The sequence below is a fragment of the Diceros bicornis genome, chromosome 7 (genome assembly GCF_020826845.1).
Source record: "Diceros bicornis minor isolate mBicDic1 chromosome 7, mDicBic1.mat.cur, whole genome shotgun sequence".
Lineage (NCBI taxonomy): Eukaryota > Metazoa > Chordata > Mammalia > Perissodactyla > Rhinocerotidae > Diceros > Diceros bicornis.
Window position 1 is genome coordinate 8,211,099 of NC_080746.1, and position 20,539 is coordinate 8,231,637.

Below are 20,539 nucleotides of genomic sequence, written 5' to 3' on the forward strand. Positions count from 1 at the left end.
TGGATGACAATAGACAGATGTTGATTCTTCATAATGCTCAAAAAGGAAACTATGCATGATAAATTGAGAGGCATTAAACATCCATTATATATTTAGCCCAAACATTGGAATGATGCTAAGCTTAAGAGGAAGTTGTGTATACTACTTCTTCAATGGTCTCCTTTTAAAACTGAACACCAGTATTCAGAGTTCACAGGTAGCATCCCGCATAGATGAGTTCTCATCTCACAGGACAAGGCAGCTAGCTGCAAAGATCCTTAGCTCGTACTAACTCCTGGAAACTACCAATCCGACTTTGTCAGATAGTTAGTTGCTAACCATTAATGGTGACTAGTGATACATGTAAGACATTAGTAGGATATGTGATCGCTTCTATTTAAAATTTTCATTTACTTCTCTGGTATAAAAAGACCAGTAACATCATCTGGTGATGCTGCCCAATTGCTTTACTTGTGGTCAAGATTGGGTGCATCTCTAGTTTCTTAATAGCCAAGTCTGTGCTAGATGAAGGAGCATTTTCTGGACGAGGTTTAAGGTCCTGAGAGTCCTTGAATTCTCTGGTATCATCTCAGACTAAGTCAGTAAACTTGCCCAAGGAAGAAAATCCCAGAAAGTAGAACCAGCCAGAGAAAGTCCTTAAGCCCAAGAGTATGAAGTTTTGCAGGAGGCAACATCAGCAAAAACCTTTGTCATTTCCATCTTTCATAGATGGGCCCCTGCTGTGTCTACAGCCCAACATGTACTTAGGTTTTCCCATTTTGCTGGGAGCTCTGTTAGGCTAATTTGATATTTTAAAACTCTGTCACCACTGTTCTTATTTAATAAGTAACTAATCAGTTCTGCAGTCTGTTGTGGCGTGCTGTTGCTAGCAAAGCTAAAATAAGACATTTTGATTAATTTTTCTGTTTTTGAGCAATATGTCCTGATAACTTCTAATATATTGACTCTAGGATATTTGAATGTACGTTCTGAGTCTAATGTTGTGCCTCGTGGCAGGTGTTCAGTTATGAAGACAATGCATTTCCAGGATGAAAATGTCATCAGGGGATAACATGCCTTTAAAAACCTTTTCAAAACCTAGAGCATGGATATCCAGAGCATAGGACATTGGAAATGTTTTCCTGAATAAGCACCTCAACAGTAAAACACGCTATAAAATGTCAGGAGATTTTCCTGAAGGGAAACAACTTCAAAATATGTTGATATTCCTCTTATAATCACAATCACTTCTCATCTTCTCTACAAAATCCTGTTGCCTTAGAGTCAGTTATCCATTGATTTTTTTTCCATTTTGAACATTATACATCCACATATGGATGCCCTATCACAATTCTGTTATTCCCTCATTTTCAGAACACTCACTTGCTATTTTATTGGCATGGGGGTTATAATCATATTGCAAGTAATCAATTTTAATTTTGTAAAAGTTTTAGCCATGGTTCCTTTAAGCATCCCACTGCACTACAGTCTTTAAACATATTTCATTTATGGAAATATAATATGCATTCAAATGTTCAAAACTCCTGCATTGCATAAAATGAGGTTAACATCTTTATAGATTATAAATAATAATAATAATTTATAGTTGATAATAATAATGGCTAACATCTATTTAACACTTATTTTGCAGAAGTCTGTCCTGCAATGTTTTGCAATGCTAGATCACTCATTGGTTTACTCAAAATACCTGGTTGTTACATTGCCTATTGAATGGCACTGAGTTTACCATTTAATGAGATGAAAACACATGATAAAATGTTGCATTAAACAGAGGAACACAAATCTTTGTTTCGGTTGCACTCTCCAGAAGAAAGATCATTACTAGAAACTATTTCAGTCTCTCACCTTTAGTAAATAAGAGACACTAAAATTGGGAAGAGACACATCTCAGGTAATGGAAGAGCTGGGGCCATATGAGGCTTCAGAAGGATACGTTGAAATACAGCGCAGCACCAACCTTCAAGCAGGATGTTCTCAAGTTATTATAAATTAGTCATGAGCCCCTATAGAAGTGACATATACCTCTAGACTGACATACACACACATACAAGGGGGTAAATTAGTTTAAGAAATATTGGGTGAAATAAACAGATTTATACTGAAAAACTTCTCATAGCTTTAAGATACTGTTGTGCATCTTCAAAAAGTTGATCAACAGTTAGATTTTGTTTTAAATCAGTTTCTTTCTCACTCTTTCTTTTTGAAAGGCATCTCGATGCCTAATTTTCTTTGGAATCTTACTCTGGGAAATACTATTTTAGACCATTGGAGTATTATTCAGAATTATGCAACAGTAGGATTTATTAAACATTTGCTGATTTACTTAGGACGATATTGCATCTTGTTAAAAAATAACAATCAAATAGTTGAAAATGAATGATGGTGTAAAAAAGATTCTTCCTAGTGAAATAAGGCATTGGGCCCAAAAAAGCAAAAAGCAACGTGAACCTTACCTTCATGTTGCTCAAAGAAATAATATCTAGCCTATTATCTTGCTGATTGTTATGAAGTCTACACATGATGGATTATATAAAAGAGATTTATCAATTTTTAAACAATATGAAATTATTACTTATTCTTAGAAAGGCAGTTTGGTATTAGTGATACTTGAAGTGATAAGATAGGGCTAAATGGCCAGCACTACCAACGATCATGCAGTTGATTCTGGAAAGATAATATTACATATTACACAGGATTGATGTAAGAATTACCTGAGATGATAGAAATGTGAATGTGCTCAATAAACCTTAAAGCACTGTGACACGATTTCTCAAACTGAGGTTCACAGACATACACTCAAGGGCACACTCTAAGTTTTGTTTTATTTTGAGACATTTCAATGATAATCTTACAAAATTTACTTTTTATAGAATTTACAGAATTTACTTTTACTCTACAAAACTATTTTACAATGATAATTTTCTATCAAAAGACATTTTCAAAATATGAGACCTTGTTTTCTTCAGTCCCTGTTTCTCAAACTGAGATTCATAGCTATATCTTGAGGTCTGTGAAAAACAAATTTCTTTAAAATGGCTCTTGGAACACATACAATTTTGAGAATGACTGCCCTACAACTAATATAGATGTTACATTATTAATTGACATTTTAAGAGCATCTGATGAGGATGCTTGTCAACAGGGAAAATGGACCAACCTCCTCCATATCTCTTAAATGACTTTACAAAGGTATTGCTTAGAAATTTTACTCTCAGAAGTCATGCCTGGGATTTCACATGATTGTTAAATGTGCAACATCAGTAAAGTGTTCACTAATCAGAAGAAGGATGCATGATAGGTCTGTAAATCAATAAACCATGATGCTTAGGAGACTGTAATTTAATTTTAAAACAGTACTGAAGAAGTTAAGTATACAAGTGATGACTTTATATCATATCAATGAGAGAATTAACACTTTTTTTCCCACAAATTCTAGATCAATTACCGCACTGTGGCAACGTGATCTTATGCTAAATGTCTAGGATTCCTCTTGTCTCAAAATCCTGGCAAACACCTGCAGTTTCACCATCCCCAGGTGGGACTTCCTCTTCATGAAGTACATAGGCAGAGTTCCAATTATGGTGATTACCAAGGTGCTCAGTGTCCCTGACACTGAGACATCAGTGATGCCAAGCTCCCTCCAGGTGGGCTTCTGTGTTTTCTCAGATCTGCCACTCCAGGTCTCTCTACAGCAGGTGTGCTCCCTATAGCACACAGGCTACTCTCAGTAGGAGAGGGGGATTCACAGAGGATCCATGTCAACACCTTGCACAGATGTGAGTGCCCTTGAGATCAGCTAATGCCTTGCAGAATCTTCTAGAAGCTTCAATAATTCTAGCAGTAAAGGAGGAAATTCTTATACTATTAATATTTTACTAATGTTATACTATTAATATTTAAATATTTAAAATATTAAATATTAATATTTAAAAGTATCAGGTGTCACTCGTGATCTGCAGCTTTGAGTATCTTATGAATGGGATCTATGCTTCTGATATTACTCATGCACCGCATAATGATATTTTAGTCAACAGTGAACCACAGATATAATGGTGGTCCCATTAGATTAGTACCATATGGCCCACGTGTGTAGTAGGCTATACCATCTAAGTTTGTTTAAGTACACTCAATGATATTCACACAACAATGAAATCGCCTAAGGACTCATTTCTCAGAAAGTATCCCTGTCGTTAAGTGATGCATAACTGCATATATATATATATTTTTTCTCTTATTCACTAACAGTACAGGGCACAGTTTCCCTGAACTGCATAAGAACAAGTTATGAAAGACTAATAGAGCTAAATATTTCTAGTTAATGATAACTCTTTTCTTGTAAGAAAAATATATTTTTTTCTTACTAAGAACTAGAACTACAATTTTAGTGAGCCTAATGGGTTTATTTTTCATCTGAAGGCTTACAGATTAAAGGACCTCAACAGTGGAAGAACAGATGATATTGCAATGATTTTAGACTCAATCCATTTTGAAATGTATCACCTTGAATAACTATATTATCAAAGCCATAAAAATAATAACTATGGCTAACTATTTATTGAGCACTTACTACAAGGCATATTCTGGTCCAAGTTCTTTGAATTTTACTCACACAATAAACTCAATTTGTAGGTAAAGAAAGTATGGCACTATGAGGTAAGAAAGCATCAGAACTGGGGCTCAAATTTGAGCAATTAGGTTTCCATTGGTTTTAAGCACCGATAACCTACACATAGCAGAATAGATTGGATTTTAAAACCAATTTACTCCTGCTTTTACTCTAGTATTTTAAAAGGTGATGGGTCAGAGGAGAATGAGCATTGTACTGAGAAGCTGAGAAAGAGGACATGGATGTGAGTTTTAATATTACCATTAATAACTGCATGATGTGGGGAAGTCATTTGACCCTCTGGGCTCCATTTTACTCATTTGAAAAATGAAAGGGTTGGGTTAAATCTGGGATGACAAAAACATAGTGAACATGATGCTAATCCCTTAGTCTATATTCTTGTTATAAATCAGTACCTACCCACTCTTTTATACCGACTTTGAACATAGAATTACAACCTTCTCAACTCAGCTTTCCATGTAATCTTTTTTGATTGATTGAAGCTGGTGTGTGAGATAAAATCTAGCTTTCATCCCTGGACAATATGATATATAAGCCCTCTTCTAGTTCTAATATTTACTGGTTCTTTGTACTTAATAACATAATTATACAATTGGGGGAAGGATCTGAGTGTGTGCTTTAAAGTGGGGAAGATTAGAGAGATCTGCAGATGGATTGGAAGGAAAAGAAACTGAGTACTAAGAAATATGAAGACATCATCTGAGTCTTGAAAAATATTTTCAAGGCTGACTCATGCCTATGTCTTGAGCAGTAGGAAGCCTTCCCCAATGAGAAAATTTACTTCTCCATCTAGGCCCTACTCAGTTTCTCAGCATGAAGCCAGAACACTGAATTTATTACCAGTACAATGAATTATTTCATTTGATCACAGGCTTGAATCTTGCTGTTGCATCTTCTCTCTAATTGTTCCATTCCCTGTGTATGTGAATGAGTCCTCATCCACAATCTCACATTTGCTTTCAGACCAAATGCTACCAAAGAGGAGGAATATTATCCTTGTTAAATTTAGACAGCCACATGTATTCAGATTCCTAATAAAGATTATTCAATAATATAAAAAAGAAAGAAAAATAGTCAGAGGAAGGAGAAGAGGAATTTTGATAGGTGCATAACTCAAGATACTTTTGAGTTTAATCCATTGGAGAAGGCCTTACATATGATGAAAAGTTTAATAGATTTAAAATTATAAAATGAATTATATGTGCTCTTATTGTTTTCTCTTTATTAGAACCCTCACCACTCTGATGAGTCTCTTTTTCTAAATTCCTTGCAACTAATTTTTAAAAGCAAATGTGCCTCTATCTTGGGTGAGTCTCTCTCTATGGAGGTTAAGGGATAACCAGGATGAGGAATTGGGAAAAGGAAGCATATGTAAGACTGCTCAGATATGCCTGGAACCTTATGGAGACTACAGTTTTCAGGGGTTTGGAAATAGCTTGTTTCCGAATGTACTGTCTTCTAGGTCTCAAAACAACAGGCAGCTCAATAAAGATTCAGAGATTCAAAGTTCTGGCCTAAGTGGTCATAACAATCAAATAAAAAACAGGCAATACGTGGTTTCTTTCAGGAAAGCTAAGAAAAGCAAGTGGCATAAAAAGAAAGGATGAAAGATTTATTTGGGGGTATGGTGGAGTAGTTTGTATCAAGTAAATCCCTTAGCTGAGAATAAATATATAAAACCTGGATTAGAAGGACCAGAGAGAGGGGAACATATTGAGTTGAGAAAAAATTTCTTTATTGCTTCTTCCATTTGGGGATTTTCCAATGCACAGCATGATGCACAAAGGGAAAACAGAACACAGCAGACAAAATCTTTTGGAAATAGCATGGGACAGAGAAAAACTATTAAGGATCACGGCTAAGAAGTTAGTCAGGACTTGTAGGGTCAAGAACATGGAGAAAAGGACACTACAAAGATGTGAGATAAACATTTTGTGTGACTTTTGTTCTCAAAGCCCTGCTGCATGCTATGTTACAGAGGAACAGGAAAAACAAGACGAAAGTGGTTTCCAAGAAGATAAAAAGCTAAGTAGAGCTTTTGTGAGTGTAATAGAGCAGAGGAATCAAAAATTACAATTCAGAGTCCCTCCTGGAGGATGGTCCCTGGAAATATCCCTGGCTTTTATTTAAGATGCGTGAAGTATTAGGTCTTAGAATTAAACTAGAAATTAACTAATTAAACTAGAAATATTAAACTAGAAATAAGCCAAGCCCACTATCAAAAGTCTGAAATTTAGGATTTTATCATCTCAGTCCCTCAAAAAATAAAGTTGATGTGCTCCATCTCAAACTGCTAGTCAGAAGAAAATTAAATCCTTTCTGGAGGAAGAAACATCATTGAAAGGCTACACAACTTCCCAGACATAGTGTTCAATACATTAAACAGGATATAGGAACAAGTCACTAAAAACTAGTAGAAAAGAAAAAAAAAATGATTCAAAGAGAATCATAAGCATTCCTAAATATAGGAGTTATTTGACACAGACTTTAAAATAACTACCTTTAAAATATTCAACAAATCATTGAAAAGATATAGAAGTCTCCCCCTGAGAACTATAATCTATAAATAACACAGTGAAATAAAAAATTAGAAATAAAAATATAATTACCAAAATAAGACTTCAACAGATGGATGTATCAGTAGATTAGACAAAATGAAAGAGAAGATTGTAAAGTGGAAGATAGATAAGTAGAAAATATTCAGACAAAAGTACAGGGAGTGACAGGACCTTACAAGACACATCAAAAGATTAACAAATGTGTAACTGAAACACCAAAAGGAGAAAAAGATACAATATTTGAAGAAATAGTAGCTGAGAATTTTCCAAAACTGATGAAAGAAATAAAGACACATATTTAAAGAACTCTATGAATTCCATACATAAAACTTACAAATAAAACCACCACCTAGAGGAGAAGTCAAGATGGCGGCATAGGCAGACTCTGAACTCACCTCCTCCTGCGGACACAGCCAATTTACAACTACTCGTGGAAAAATTACCCCTGAGACAGAACTGAAAACTGTATAAGAGGAACTCCAGCAACAAAGGACAATCCTAATTGAGGTAGAAGAGGCAGAAACTCCCTTCTGGAGAGAAAAAATGCAGCCTTCACAAGCTGCCAGCTTCACAGCCGCCCAGGAGCAGCCCAAAGGTACGCAGCCTCCCTGGAGGAGAGGGGCCCCGAGCCGGGGAGCGCCCGCGCTGTGGGCATTTTGTGGACCCAGCACAATCGAGATGAGTGGCATAATATCTGACTTTGCCTGCTACTGAAACATTGGGGAGGACCCCCAGAAAAGCTGGTTCCCAAAGAAATTAAAACCAGCTCTTAAAGGGCCCCGGCGCAAACTCACCCGTTTCAGAAAGCAACCTAAAATTACCAGAAAGAAAGGTGCACAGTGCTTTGGTGAAAAGAGACTCACCTAATAGGTGGAGAGTCACCTCTCCGGGGACTGGGACATTGGCAGCGGCCATTGTTGTGGCCTGGTGTGGGCGTGCTGATGCAGACACCATTGGGGATCTCCCTGAGGCCTGCTAGCCCAGGGTCTGCCCCACTCACTAGAGCACGAGTTAATCCAGCTCAGCCAGGGCACGCAGCCCACCACAGGGACTGGCCCCACCCAACAACAAGCCCTCAGGCAACTTGTGGGCCTGCATAGATTGGTGACTGGATTCTCTGCAGCCTGGCAACTGAGCTCACTTCAGTGGGGCAAGGCGTGCACAAGAAGCTGGTGGAGAGTGTGGGGCAGTGGTGCAGTGCCTGGGTCTCCCACCATGGAGAGACTGGGCCTGCTTCGGGAGGTCGGGGTGCACACGCAGGGCAGGACTGTGTTGACTGTGTGTGTGGACCTGTGGGCAGCAGGGCTTGTCACCTGCAGAAGACTTGTGCTTCTCAAAGACCCACATAGGGGGTTTGCCCCACCTTCCAAAGCCTGAAACAATTGGGTGCTCCTGTGCCTGAGGCCAGCCCCACCCAGCTGCAATCCTCAGAGAGCTGACAAGAGACCTAAAGGCTGGAGGCTTATAGCAATTGTAAGGCCCTGAGCCTAACAACCTGCCACGCTGGGGGCCTACTCACATAAAAGAAATACTGCAACACTAATGGGGTATTAGAACTTTCAGCCAACTGTGCTGGGGATCCTCACACCTGATACAGAGACTGAAGGGCCCACAAAAATTAAAAGCAGCTGAGCATTACAACAGCTGGCCAGGAGCATAACTCAGCCTCCCTGGGCACCTACAGGGAGAGCAAACAGGCCACAACAAAAGGACACACGTAGCCCACATAGGGGTCACCCCTGGGACATTGAGAACTGAGGGAAGCACACTGCAGGTCTCCTAAAGCATCACTTACATAAGGTCACCTATCCAAGAGCAGGAGACGTAGCTGACCTACCTAATATGTAGACACAAGGACAGGGAAAGAGGCAAAATGAAGAGGCAAAGGAATACTTTCCAAGTAAGGGAACAGGACAAAACCCCAGAAAAGGAACTAAGTGAAACAGAAATGAGCAACGTACCCAACAGAGAGTTCAAACTAAGAGTGTTAAGGATGGTCACTGATCTGGGGAGAAGAATAGATGAACTCAGTGAGAATGTCAACAAAGAAATGGAAGATATAAAAAAGAACCAATCAGAAATGAAGAATACAATACTGGAAATGAAAAATTCACTAGAGGGACTCAAAAGCAGAGTAGAGGATACAGAAGAACGAATCTGCGAGCTGGATGAAAGACTAGAAGAAATTGCCCAAGCTGAACAGGCAAAAGAGAAAAGAATTAAAAAGAGTGAGGACAGTCTAAGGGACCTCTGGGACAACGTCAAGTGCACTAACATCCGTGTTATAGGTGTCCCAGAAGGAGAAGAGCAAGACAAAGGGGCAGAGAATCTATTTCAAGAAATAATAGATGAAAACTTTCCTAACCTAAGGAAGGAAACAGACATCCAGGTACAGGAAGCACAGAGAGCCCCAAACAAGGTAAACCCAAAGAGGCCCACACCAAGACACATCATAATCAAAATTCCTGAACTAAAGATAAAGAGAGAATCCTAAAAGCCGCAAGAGAAAGTCAAGTTACATACAAAGGAAACCCCATAAGGCTATCAGCTGACTTCTCAGCAGAAACCTTACAGGCTAGAAGAGAGTGGCATGATATATTTAAAGTGCTAAAAGGAAAAAACTTACAGCCAAGAATACTCTACCCAGCAGGGTTATCATTTAAAATGGAAGGAGAGATCAAAAATTTCCCAGACAAGCAAAAATTAAAGGAGTTTGTCACCAAGAAACCAGTGCTACAAGAGATGTTAAAGGGAGTGATTTAAGGGGAAAAGAGAAGACCACAAATAGGAAACATTATCTATTTCCATGATGAGAGGGTAATGGATACAAATGCACAAAAAAGAGGTTAGATATGATATCAAAAACATAGAAGGAGGGAGGAGGGGAGTTAAAGAGTAGAGCTTTCAGACAGAGATCAAACTAAAGAGACCATCAATTCTGTATAGAAGGAGAAAGGAACAGAGAAGGACTACTAAAACACTGAGAGAAAAAAAAAAGTTAAAAAATGGCAGTAAGTACATACTTATCAATAGCTACTTTAAACGTCAATGGAATAAATACTCCAATTAAAAGGCATAGGGTGGCTGACTGGATAAAAAAACAAGACCCATATATATGCTGCATACAAGAGACACACTTTAGACCTAAAGACACTCCCAAACTGAAAGTGAAGGGATGGAAAAAGATACTCCACGCAAATGGCAATGAAAAGAAAGCTGGGGTAGCAGTACTCATATCAGACAAAATAGACTTTAAAACAAAAACCGTAAAAAGAGACAAAGAAGGGCATTAGATAATGATCAAGGGAACAATCCAACAAGAGGATATAACACTTGTAAATATCTATGCACCCAATGTAGGTGCACCTAATGTATAAAGCAATTATTAATAGACATAAAAAGAGAAATAGACAGTAACACAATAATAGTAGGGGACTTTAACACTCCACTTACACCAACAGATAGATCATCCAAACAGAAGATCAATAAGGAAACACTGGCCTTAAATGACACACTAGAACAGATGGACCTAGTAGATGCGTACAGAGCATTCCATCCCCAAACTGAAGAATACGCATTCTTTTCAAATTCAGTGGAACATTCTCCAGGAGTGATCACATATTAGGCCACAAAACAAGTCTCCATAAATTAAGAAGATTGAAATAATACCAAGCATCTTTTCTGACCACAACGGTATGAAACTAGAAATCAACTATAGGAAGAAAATCAGAAAAGCCACAAATACGTGGAGATGAAAAAAATATGCTACTGAACAACGACTGAGTCAACGAAGAAATCAAAGAAGAAATAAAAAAATACCTGGAGACAAATGAAAATGAAAATACAACATGCCAGAATTTATGGGATACAGCAAAAGCGGTTCTAAGAGGGAAGTTTATAGCAATACAGGCCTATCACAACAAACAAGAAAAATCTCAAATAAACAATCTAACAATGCACCTAAAGGAACCAGAAAAAGAAGAACAAACAAAGCCCAAAATCAGTAGAAGAAGGGAAATAATAAAAATCAGAGCAGAAATAAATGAAATAGCGACTAAAAAGACAATAGAAAAAATTAATAAAACCAAGAGCTGGTTCTTTGAAAAGATCAACAAAATTGACAAACCTTTAGCTAGACTCACCAAGAAAAAAAGAGAGAAGGCACAAATAAGTAAAATCAGAAATGAAAGAGGAGAAATTACAACAGACACCTCAGAAATACAAAAGATTATAAGAGAATAATATGAAAAGCTATATGCCAACCAATTCGACAATCTGGAAGAAATGGATAATTCTTAGAATCATACAACCTTCCAAAACTGGATCAAGAAGAAGTAGAGAATTTGGACAGACCAATCACCAGTAAGGAGATAGAAACAGTAATCAAAAACCTCCCCAAAAATAAAAGTCCAGGACCAGACAGCTTCCCTGGTGAATTCTACCAAACTTTCAAAGAAGACTTAATACCTATCCTTCTCAAACTCTTCCAAAAAATTGAGGAAGGGGGGAAGGTCCCTAACTAATTCTACGAAGCGGACATTACCCTGATGCCAAAACCAGACAAGGACAACACAAAAAAAAGAAAATTACAGGCCAATATCACTGATGAACATCGATGCAAAAATCCTCAACAAAATACTAACAAATCGCATACAACAACACGTTAAAAAGATTATACACCATGATCAAGTGGGATTTATTCCAGGTATGCAGGGGTGGTTCAACATTCGCAAATCAATCAACGTAATACACCACATTAATAAAATGAAGAATAAAAATCACATGATCATCTCAATAGATGTAGAGAAAGCATTTGACAAGATACAGCATCCGTTTATGATAAAAACTCTGAATAAAATGAGTATAGAAGGAAAGTAGCTCAACATAATAAAGGCCATATATGAGAAACTCACAGCTAATGTCATCCTCAATGGTGAAAAACTGAAAGCTATCCCTCTAAGAACAGGAACCAGACAAGGATGCCCAATCTTACCACTCCTATTTAACATAGTACTGGAAGTCCTAGCCTGAGCAATCAGGTAAGAGAAAGAAATAAAAGGGATCCAAAGTGGAAAGGAAGAAGTGAAACTGTCACTATTTGCAGATGACATGATTTTATATATAGAAAACCCTAAAGAATCCACCAGAAAACTTTTAGAAGTAATAAACGAATATGGTAAAGTTGCAGAATACAAAATCAACATACAAAAATCAGTTGCATTTCTATACACTAACAATGAAGTAGCAGAAAGAGAAATTAAGAATACCATCCCATTTACAACTGCAACAAAAAGAATAAAATACCTAGGAATAAACTTAACCAAAGAAGTGAAAAAGTTGTACACGGAAAATTATAAAACATTGCTGAAAGAAATTGAAGAAGACACAAAGAAATGGAAAGATATTCCGTGCTCTTGGATTGGAAGAATTAACATAGTTAAGATGTCCATACTTCCTAAAACAATCTATAGATTCAATGCAATCCCTATCAAAGTTCCAACAACATTTTTCACGAAATAAAACAAAGAATCCTAAAATTTATATGGAACAGCAAAAGACCCCAAATAGCTAATAGAATCTTGAGAACAAAGAACAAAGCTGGAGGTATCACACTCCCTGATTTCAAAATATACTACAAAGCTATAGTAACCAAAGCAGCATGGTACTGGCACAAAAACAGACATGCAGATCAATGGAATAGAATCAAAAGCCCAGAAATAAACCCACACATCTATGGACAGCTAATCTTTGACAAAGGAACCAAGAACATACAATGGAGAAAAGAAAGTCTCTTCAACAAATGGTGTTGGGAAAACTGGATAGCCACATGCAAAAAAATGAAAGTAGACCCTTACCTTACACCATACACAAAAATTAACTAAAAATGGATTAAAGACTTGAATGTAAGACCTGAAACTATGAAACTTCTAGAAGAAAACATAGGCAGTACACTCTTCGACATCAGTCTTAGCAACGTATTTTCAAGCACCATGTCTGACCGGGCAAGAGAAACAATAGAAAAAATAAACAAATGGGACTACATTAAACTAAAAAGCTTCTGCACAGCAAAGGAAACCATCAACAAAACGAAAAGACAACCTAACAATTGGGAGAAGATATTTGCAAACCATACATCTGATAAGGGCTTAATCTCCAACATATAGAAAGAACTCATGCATCTCAACAACAAAAAAACTACCAACCCAATTGAAAAATGGGCAAAAGACCTGAACAGACATTTCTCCAAAGAAGATATACAGATGGCCAACAGGCACATGAAAAGATGTTCAAAATCATTAACTATCAGGGAAATGCAAATCAAAACTACAATGAGATATCACCTCATGCCCGTCAGAATGGCTATAATTAACAAGACAGGAAACAACATGTGTTGGAGAGGATGTGGAGAGAAGGGAACTCTCATACACTGCTGGTGGGAGTGCAAACTGGTGCAGCCACTATGGAAAACAGTATGGAGATTCCTCAAAAAATCAAGGATAGAACTACCATATGATCCAGCTATTCCACTGCTGGGTATTTATCCAAAGAACTTGAAAACACCAATGCATAAAGATACATGCACCCCTGTGTTCATTGCAGCGTTATTCACAATAGCCAAGACTTGGAAGCAACCTAAGTGCCCATCAAGGGACGAATGGATAAAGAAGATGTGGTATATATACACGATGGAATACTACTCAGCCATAAGAAACGATGAAATCCAGCCATTTGTGACAACATGGATGGACATTGAGGGTATTTCGCAAAGTGAAATAAATCAGAGGGAGAAGGTCAAATAACATATGATTTCCCTCATTAAGTAGTAGATAATAACAACAATAAACAAACACATAGAGACAGAGATTGGATTGGTTGTTACCAGAGGGGAAGGGGGGAGGGAGGAGGGCGAAAGGGATAATTTGGCACATGTGTGTGGTGATGGGTTATAATTAGTATTTGGGTGGTGAACATGATGTAATCTATGCAGAAATAGAAGCATAATGATGTTCACCTGAAATTTATACAATGTTATAAACCAATGTTACTTCAATAAACAAAAAATTTAAAAAATAAATAAATAAATAAATAAAAGAATTTTGGAGGATGTTGGAATGAGATGAATGTATTTTACATGTCAGAAGGATATGAATTTTGGGGGACCAGAGGATAGACTGCTGTGGATTGAATGTGTCTCTCAAAAAGACATGTTCAAATCCTAACATCCAGTACCTGTGAATGTGGTCTTATTTGGAAACAAAGTCATTGCAGATATAATCAAGTTAAGATGAACTCATAGTGGATTCGGGTGAGCCCTTATCCAATGACTAGTGTCCTTATAAGAAGAGGGAAATTTGAACACAGACACAGACAGTGAGAGAATGCCATGTGACAACAAATTGGAATGATGTATCTACAAGCCAAGGAACATCACAGATTGCCGACAACTGCCAGAGCTAGGAGAGAGACGCAGAACAGATTCTCCCTCAGTGCCTCCACAGGGAACCAATGCTGCTGACACCTGGGCTTCAGACTTGTAACCTCAAGCTCTATGATTTCTATTGTTTTAAGCCACCCAGTTTGTGGCACTTTGTTACAGCAGCCCTAGAAAATCAATACCATTTCCTTTGGTATACTCAGAAGAAGATAATAATTATACTTCCAGTATATTGAGATAGAGACTCTGATATCAAGCTTTCTAGTTATGAAAATCTTACAGACCTAAGCTGGATGTTTATTAGAATTCAGTTGGCATATTTATTTTGGAACAACCTCAACTTAATTGGAAGTGTCCTTGTACCCTATGGATTCAATGTTTGAAGAGAAATTTGGAGCTGTTGCCAAGATCTCTTCATATCAAAATGAAAAGAGGGTGGGAACGACTTAGCATCCTTGATTGATTAGGCATACTCTCTAAGGTGAAGGAAACTCATCAAATATGTGTCCTTCTTTGAAACAAATGAGTTAACGGGCACCAAGAATCAGAATACTAAATTGTATTTAGAGTACGCTCTTGAAGCAGCAAGCCTGTCTAGACCACATTTTCTTTACAGTAAACCACAACTCCCACTGACAGCCTCCGATAATAGGGTTGGACCCTGATGCCATGTTTCCATCACATTTTACCAACACTGACCACATTGGATGAAGCTAAGGTTCAGACTTCTAGCCTGTGGGCTGAGACAAATTCTCTCTTTCTCAGAATTTTAAGCTAAGACATACAAACTGGGAAGCAGTAGGAAATGGCCTCTGGATCTAGAGGTTCTCATAATCTTAGAAGCTGGGCAACCAGTCTCAGACCATATATACTGCTGACCAACAAGACTGCACCTGTATCAAAGGACAGACAAGAGACTTATGAAAGTTGAGTGGGAACAGGAAGGAAGTTTCTTGGTTTTTGCTGCCACTCCTGCCATCAAGTCTGATTTTTCTTGTTGTTCAGGTGTACATCCTGCCTTTGTTTCCGTGTAATATCCCTGTTTCTTCATAATAAAACACCCTCACACTAAAAAAAAAAAAAAAAAAAAAACACCTAGGCATTTTGTTATTAACTGCTGAATACCAAAGCAAATAAGACATACTGAAAACAGAGAAAAAGAGACACATCACTCTCAATAAGTAACGATTAGATCAACAGTTGTCATTTAGCCAGAAATAAGTCATGCTTGCATATTTATAGGGGTAAAAAAAATAATGGTCAACCTACAATTCAGCAAGTATATCCTTTAGTACTTAAAGGAGACTTTCTGCTGCTTGATATGATGGAGTCACTGCCATAAGACTGGCTCCCACGTCATAAACAATTGTAAACTGGACAAAATATATGAGAACTGTGTGAAATTATTTGACAACACAAGCATATAAAATTAATCTTTAAGAAAAAGGAAACTCACGAGTTGAGCCTGATGTTTGCAATGATTCTTTACCTGAGCTCCATTTTCCAAGTACAGCAAAGTAAGCTAGAATGAAACATGGTGGTCCTTAAAAGTTGAGGAAGCAAAAATCAGAATTCAGGGCAGCTGGTGAGTTTGGAATGTTTAGGATGGCTCATTGAAAACTAGGGAGCTATATGGAGAAGGATTTATAAAAGGAATGCAAAGAATCAAAATAAATCTATTTAATTCTCAATATTAACAGAATAAAGAAGAAATCAAATAATCATATCAATAGATGTATAAAAGCCACATGACAAAATTCAACACCCACATGAACTCTCAGATAACTAAGAATAGAAGAGAACTTTCTCAAACTGACAAAGGATTACTCTGATAAAATTTCAGCTAACATTATACGTAGTGGTGAATGACTAAATAATTTCTAGCTAAGATCAAGCAGAAGAAAAGCAACAATTCTGCTTCAACACTCTATTAAATATTGTTGTGAAGGTCCTAGATAGTACAATAAGGCAAGAGAAATAAACGAAGACATAAAGACCTGAAAAGAAGAAATAAAACTCTTTCTGTATGCAGATGTTAAAACTTTTACCTTTGAAATTAGAACCAAGACAAGGCTGTCCATTATTCCCATTTTTATTCATCACTGTAAGAGAGTTCCCACTGAGTACATAAAGCATGGAAAGAAAAAAGGATGGGAACCAAAAATATAAAACAACAGTTATTCACAAATGTTATAATTGTAGATGTAGAAAATTGCAAAAAACATATAAACTACTACAATCAATAAGTAAATTTAACAAAGGCTGGATACAAGGTCAATATATAAAAGCAACTGTGTTTCTATATATAGAAATAAACAATTTGAAAAATAAAATTTAAAAACCTATATCATTTATAACAACCAAGACTAAAATATGCAGGAGACTTTGGCCAGGAAGAGCTCAAGATAGTCTTGAAGAGGACTGCAGCACTTATAACACCAGTTGTCAACAGTTTCTACAGAACTCTTAAGACAATTAAAACAAAGCAATATTGCCCCAATTATGGAAATACAGACTGATGGATTAGAATATAAAGGCCAGAAACACACAGGCACATGCACACACCCCCAACACATATAATAATGTGATTTAGAGCAAAGTTCCTATTGTAGAACAATGTGGAAAGTATGATATTTTTGATAAGTGGCACTAGATCAACTAGACATCTATTTGAGAAAAAAATCTATTACAGATGAATTATAAAACAAAATATGAAATATAAGAAATAAAGCTTCTTTATTCTAAAATAAAAATAAATTATATGCCAAATATTAAGTTACAACCAAAATATGAAATATAAATCAATAAAGCTCATAAGAAAATATCTTCATGAATTCAGGATAGGTGGCGAAGATTTATTAAATAGGACACAAATGCACTAACAATAAATGTAAAGATTACAAAATTATACTGCATTAACAATAAGACATTCAGATCATCAAAATAAGTCATTAACAGAGTGGCATTCCAGTCAAAGTATGGGAGAAGGCATTTGCAAAACAAGTCTGACAAAGGATTCAAATTCAGAGTTTATATTCAAGACACTGAAAAATCAATAAAAGTAAAAAAGACAACCTAATAGAAAATGAGCAAATATTTGAAGGGGTAATTCATAAAAGAGTAAATCAAAATAGCTAATTGATAAGAGATTTTCACATATTGAGGTATATGGGGTAACTATTCAGGTTCAAAACTGATTCAGCTTGAACTAAAGAAGCCTGACTTATGGCCTATCAAACACACATTGTACATCTGCTTTAACCACTAAAGTAAAGAATGCACTCTCTTGGGATAAGAATGCATACTTGCCTTCCTATGCTGTATTAGCACCCTATTGGTAAACCTGTATTAGTACTCCCAAAATAAGTTCCCTCTCCCAACATCAGTGTCATGTTGACCTGCTAATTTGCAACTAAATATCTCTTTGAAACTTTGATGAAAATGTTTCCTGGGTGTGTTTAATGTACATTCTTTTTCTAAAAAAATATAAGACTGTAAGGGAAACCATGTCTCTCTGGAATGCTTTCTTTGTTTCTGGAAAAGGTCTTCCTGGGTTATAATCCTCACTCTGGCTCAAGTGAAACTCACCTTATTTCTCTTATCTATAGAATGGTTATTGGTTATTTTGCATCGACACTAACTAATGTATAAAAAGATCATTTGCTTTATAAAAAATCAAAGGAATGTAAATCCCCACATTGCGTTTCCACAGTGCAATACCACTATATGCCCACCAAAATGGCTAAAATAACAAAACAGAAAATGCTATGTTTTAGAGAGTATGTGGGACAGCCATACTCTCATACACTGTTGCTTATGGTATAAATTCGTATCATTCATTCTGAAATCTCTTTGGTACATGACCTTAACATATATCCCTGAAAAATACTATTATGAAGCAAAAGAGAATGTTCATAGCATCATATTTTATAACAAACAACAAACAAACAAAAAACCACAAATGTGCATGAACTTTGGAGTAGATTTTAAAATGTGATATATTTATACACTAGAGCACATACAATAGTGAAAATAATTCAAACACTGCTAGAGTTATGGATTAATCACAAATATATTATTGAGTGAAAGAAGCAAAACGTGGAAGAGAAAATTCATATCTATTACCATAAAAAAATACCATTGTATAAAGTTCAAAAACAATACAAAATCCAGCATAACAAAATGGAAGTTCTGTGGATCCACTTCCCAATGAAACTGGTGAATATTTAAAAAGTGAACCAATTAAGTCTCTGGAAATGATTCCAAGGAAATATCACAAATGAAGAAACATTTATTCAAGAAAAATCAACTAAAATTCAGCAAGAATATTGAGAATCTGTGTTATTTGAACTGAAACCCATTCTCTCTTTCTGCCTCCCAACTTAGCAAGGTGGAAATGTCTCTCCAGACTGGGTCAGACAAGAATACTTGGCTCCCTCTCCCACAAGCTCCAAATTGGATGTCTATCGTCCTGGCATGGGCAGGACATCAGCATTTCTTATCCTTTCCCCAGCTATCTGTTCCAGGTGCATCCAAGAGGTGAGGATTCTCTTCTTCACCCAGCCCCACACATGGGATGGAGGTTCTATCTTGGGCATAGCACCACTAAGAATACTGGGACCCCGATCACCCTGATCTTAAGGCAGTGATCCACACCAGGAGAGATAAGACAAGAAGAGCTGGGGCTACTGTCCCTTTCTCCACTAAACACCCATATCCTAAAGTGGGAATGTCACTCAGAGAGAAGTGTAGCATTGTTCCCACCACCAGCCCCAGATCCCTAGCTCATAGATATTGCCAGAGAGGAGAAGTAGGATGTAAAACAGATAGCTCCTAATCTCTTCCCAAAGGATCTAACTTCATTTGCTACTGAATGTAGAGAATTTCAAGCCTAAGAGCACATATCCACAGAGAATGCTACGGTAAAGGGCACTTAAGAGGAGACTGATTGATTCATTGGACATATAGGCTAAACTCTAGGCCAGCTAGTTTTCCTAAAAGAACCTGGAAGGTGGAGTGGTGGGAAGAATCTACCTGAGGTCAAAGCAAATCTCAAACACTCACCTCAGTAATTATCCTTTCAAAAGAGTCCAAATTTGGTTGGTTCAGTCAGTGGAGCAATTTATGCCTGAGGGCATTGTTGAAAACAATAGAATGTTTGGCCTGCAATTAGTGGTGCTTAAAATCTGGGTGTGGTCAGGGAGTGGTCAAAGAGATAGTCAACAAGAATCCTAGCCAAAACTACTGTCATCCAGGGTGACTGTGGGTATACCCAAGGCTGGGCACCCTGGGATCAACATCAGAGGGATAACACTGCTAGGGGTGGGAGGTGAGAGAAGATTCCATTAAAATAATATAGTCAGTAATTAAACAAATAAACAAGCATACAACAAAACTATAACAGGTCTGGAGGGGGCAGTATACAGAGATGTTACAATGTATTATCTAAAATGTTCTGTTTTCAATAAACATTTACAAGGTATGCAAAGAAACAGGAATGTATTACACATACACTGGGGAAAAAAAACAAAAACAGAAAAGAGAAACTATCTGTGAGAGTGATCAGATATTGATTTACCAATAAAAGCCTTCAAAATAGCTGTTGTAAATAAGTTCAAAGAACTAAAAGAAACCATGATTAAAATAAAGAAAGATACGATGACAATGTTGTATAAAATAAAGAATATTAACAAAGAGACAGAAGTTATAAAATTGAATCCAATATAAAATCTGCATCTGAAAAGGATAACAACTGAAAAAAAGATTCACTAGAGAGGCTCAACTGTAGATTTGAACTGGAAGAAGAAAGAATCAGCAAACTTGAAGCTAGATTAATAGAGATTACACAACTCAAAGAACAGGGAGAGAAGAAGATGAAGAAACAGTGCCTCAGAGAAATGTGAGACACTATTAAGTGTA